Below are 4,435 nucleotides of genomic sequence, written 5' to 3' on the forward strand. Positions count from 1 at the left end.
CAAGAGTCGGCGCTTAACCGACTGAGCTACCCAGGCATCCATGATCCCAATTTTTATTCTCAGGGCATTCAAGTCCAAGCCCAGTGCTGTTTCTACTGTTAGGAGAGGGAAAGTAAATATAGTTAGTACACAGAAGCTCAAAGAACTGAAATACACAAACATATTCATGAGTCACTAACGCAGTTTGAGACGACCGTAATTACGTGTCACATACTTGGAAAGAGGGGTGGCAAAGATGAAAGCAGGGGGAAAGGAATTGACTGAAGGGTTAGGAGGACTGAAGCAAGGCAGGAGGGAGCTCCTCCGCTGTTCCCTGAAGAGGTGAGGGTGGGGCGGATGATGCAGAGGGAAAGGGGGCGGTGTGCTGCAGAGCTGGCCAGGGCAGGGACAGCCTGCGGTCCGAAACAACAGAGAGACTGAGTCAGTCAATGACATCCCTTTAATATGTGGTTAGGGGCGGGCGCTCCCAGCTTCCTGGAGGCAGGTAACCAAGGGCCACACAGCTGCAGCTAGAGTTCCGTAGTACCCACATCAGCCTTCACCAGCCAGCAGGGATGCCGAAGTCTCGCAGGCACGGGTGTGCTAATTCCAGCCCAGACTGGCAGACAGCAGGGGCTCTGTCTGGGGGAGGAAAGGCACTAGAGCCGGGGACGATACATTGGAAAGGAGGGAAATCAGCTCTGAGCTATTTTTAGTGCTGCGTCTCTGTGCAGAGCGGACTTAAGGCATGTGTGTGCCTGCGAATTGATCAGATGGAAACATATGCCTGCATAACGTCCTTTCCCACACCACCCTTCCCACCCCCCGGAAAGTCCTTTCTACAACCTGACCTGTGGTGGCACCGTTTCCTGCCCACTGTGATGTACCTGTGCTCTGCTGGTCAGCTTCCTAAGGCCCCTTGTCGAACATACCCACGGCAAAATAGCAGACGCGGAAGAATCAGCAGCTTTTGACATCAGAAGAAAAGAAAGTTTCTGGATTTCCCAATTTTTAATGAATGCCAAATATAAGCTCAGCTTGGAGTGGAGTGGAAATATAAGCATGATGGAATTCAGGACAACCTTAAATGAAGCCGCAATTTTCCCCCCAGAGCTGCAGTGGAAACTCTACACCCTCACAACACCTAAGAGCTTTCCCACCAATAAAACTTGTTTTCAGAGCATTACATCATCAGGCAAAACTCTGATTGGCTGAGTCCAACCTCAAGGAAAGTCCCAGTTCTGGCTGCAAAAACTTTTCTCCAAGCCTCTTTGGGCATTGGATGCCAGATTTAGTTTCCCCCTTTCCGTGCAATGCATGAGCACAAGAACAGGCATGTGGATCCTTTACGAAAGCTGCTTCTGTGCGAACTTCTGGCAAAAACTCCAAAGTTGCTCTGCCTGTCTTCGTGCCCAGCCGCGGCACTGGCAGGGCCCTACCTTAGTAGATGGGAAACTGCAAAGACAAGGTTTACTCCTCCCGCCACTAGCTTCCAGATTAGACATGGCAGTGGTTATTTGGAGCACCAGCCAAGGAATGTCATCAGGAGGCTACCGTGAAATCAAATTAAAGGAGCCCAAGGAGCAAGGGAAATTCTTCAAGTTAGAAAAGTTTATTCATTGCTTGTATGTGATGGCAGTGTATTAGGCGAGGTGGGTGGGCCATTGCCTTCAAGGAAAACACAAGCATACATCCAGGGTGCCTTTCCCAGGAGGTACTGACATCCCTCGAAGAAATGTTAAGGAAGCAGCTGCAACACTAGGACAGCAGGACATGTCATCTGCGTTTCCTAACCTGTGACAAGGAATCATAAAGGGCTTTACCAATTAGTCTTTGGCTAGGAAATTCGTAAAAGGAAGTGTAGCCCCACTGCTTTGAACTCATCACACCCACATTGCTTCTCCCATGCTTTTCTTCAGCGTTATTTAGTTCCTATTCATCTATAACTGACTCTCAAGTCAAAGATGCAGCTCGGAGAAAGGTAGACAAGTTGTTCTAGAGGGGCACAGCCATGACTGTTGTTTTATTATTATTCCTCATTCTTCCGCATCACATGCCTGTCTTACTTTCTCTTTCCCCTCCCTCCTTTCCTTTCTTTCCTCCCTTCCTTCTTTCCCTCCGTCCTTCCTTCCTTCCGTCCTTCCTTCCTTTCTCTCCATACAAATAGATCCCCTTAGTTTTCCTTTAGATGGAAAACCTTCTTTGTCCCAGATGGAACTCTGACTTGTGGCCCAGAAAGGATTTTGCTAGAGGAGATCCCGATTTACCATTCCTAAACTAAAATGTCCTGGGGGTGGCGATGGGTGGGACCAGTTTCCCAGGAGTCCAACCAGCCCCACTCTGATCCGGAAGGCACCTTTCCTGCAGGTCTGTTTCTAGGTAACCGCAGCACCCTTGTCAGTGGGCCTTTAATCCAGGTGACAGCTCCCCCACACTCAGTGTCCAAAGGGAGAAGGAAGCCATATAGTCTCCCTGGAAGCAGGAGATGGATTACATCACTACGGGTAAAATGAAGGTAAAGTGTGGAGTTTAAGATGCTTAAACCTTTCTGTCTCCATGGTTTCGGTTGCAAAGGAGGGAAGATGGTAGAAGGATGTGGGTTTCGCACGACAGAGAGGAATAGCGCATGGAAGGTGTGTAACAATGGAAGAGATCACAGGGACAGACTGAGCAGGGGTGCCGGTAGCCCTTCAGGGTATGAGAAGGTCATGAGTGTAAAGCGGATCTATCCCCAAATATCTAGAGAGGCTGCTAGGTTTCTGTTTAGGTCCTGCTCATTTAAGCCCAACAATCTGCGATGACACCAGCCAGCTAGCCTTTGGTCAGAATGAACTGTCACCCAGACTTATTCCCAGCCTTCTTCCTGGACCATTTTCTACCTTCTGTCTTACTTCCTGTCTTGACCCGTGACAGCTCCCACAAGCTCCTGGCCTCTGTCTTCCTATCCTGTGATGAAACTCAGGTTCATTGCTATGACCTGCTCCTCCTGGACTGATCTCAGCTTGCCTCTGTCAGCTCAGCGACTGGCCCTTTAAATGTGGTCAGCTCAGCAGGCCCAGGCTGGCACAGAAATGTCCGTGGCAGACAATAGCGCTTATTCTAGGCAATTGTCCCAGACTGGCTACTCCCTGCTTACTCCCCACCTGCTGCTCTGTACTGTCTTTTTTCCCAACATCTGAATTCATCCTCCCCAAGCACTGGCCACGTGGCTCCCTCTCATAGTCCCGCCCAGAATAATCCAAGCTCCTGTGTTGGAGGAAGGGAACGTGGACTGCCCGGCAGGTGTGATTTACAGGTGCACTCTGGCTGTTCCAGGTGATACCGGCCCTGGGTTAGAGCAGTTGCGGGGCTCCGCCCCTGCACTAACCTGCTCAGCCAGGTTTGCCTGAGACCTTTCAGAATGGACAGAGGGCAAGGCTTCAAAGCAGCAGGGGCCGAACTCAGGGCTTCCCAGGGAACAAGACCTCTGAATCCCACCCTCTGAGTCCCTAGCTCCCCTTCCCTTCTCACCCTGTCTAGCCATCCCTCTCTTTCTGTCTCCCTTGTCTTACCGAGATGGCTTTGAGATCCCTTCTTTTCCCAGAGATGATTATGGTTTTTTTTTTAAAGATTTTATTTATTTATTTGAGAGAGAGAGAGACAGAGAGAGGAATAGCATGGGGGTGGGGGTCGGAGGGAGAAACAGACTCCCTGCTGAGCGGGGCTCAATACCAGGACCCTGGAATCATGACTTGAGCTGAAGACAGACTCTTAATGACTAGCCACCCAGGTGTCCCAGAGATGATTTTATTTTAACCACATGGACACAGAGACAAAGGAAGAGTACCGGCAGAGAGAGTCTGGGGATCAGTGTGTGGGGTGTGATGGGGCAGGAGCCAATGGAGGCAGCCATGGAATGGGATGTGAGAGTCAGTCATTAAACCTCCAGGACTCAGGTTACTGTTTTTTTTTTTTAAGACTTTATTTATTCATTTGAAAGAGAGAATGAGACAAGCAGGGGGAGAGGCAGAGGGAGAGGGAGAAGTAGACTTCACGCTCAGCAGGGAGCCTGATACAGGGCTGGATCCACACAGGGTTGGATCCCAGGACCCCAGGATCATGACCTGAGCCAAAGACAGATACTTAACCCTCTGAGCCACCCAGGCACCCCATCAGGGTACTTTTTGAGTGGAGAGAGAGGGTCTGACTTCAAGTTTTTCTGTAAGTCTGATGATTTCTGGCAGCACAGGAGCTTCCATCCTATAAGGTGGTGATGCTGGGGAAGGAAAGAACCTATGAAATTCTTGCTACGCTTTTATGACTTTTGAATCTGTCTTACATGGCATGGTTATCCCTCACCTCATCTAAGCTTCCTGGAGGTAAAGCGTGTGTCTTGGAGACCCAGAAGGTGGAGTGGTGCTGTGAGCTTGATTTGGACCTCTCACTGCTGGTGTGACTATAGGCAAGTCACTCAAGC

At 49.9% G+C, this 4,435-nt stretch overlaps 1 long non-coding RNA gene across 1 annotated transcript; it reads right to left on the reverse strand.

The window, feature by feature from the left end:
• Positions 1-421: 421 nt before the first annotated feature.
• Positions 422-1,118, reverse strand: LOC309840847. The gene is made up of 2 exons (XR_014298825.1): positions 867-1,118; positions 422-621 (listed from the first exon to the last, which is right to left on the reverse strand). It is a non-coding gene; the product is annotated as an uncharacterized lncRNA (long non-coding RNA).
• Between the last annotated feature and the right edge of the window lie 3,317 nt (positions 1,119-4,435).

The sequence above is a fragment of the Mustela nivalis genome, assembly GCF_964662115.1.
Source record: "Mustela nivalis genome assembly, chromosome: 9".
Taxonomy (NCBI): domain Eukaryota; kingdom Metazoa; phylum Chordata; class Mammalia; order Carnivora; family Mustelidae; genus Mustela; species Mustela nivalis.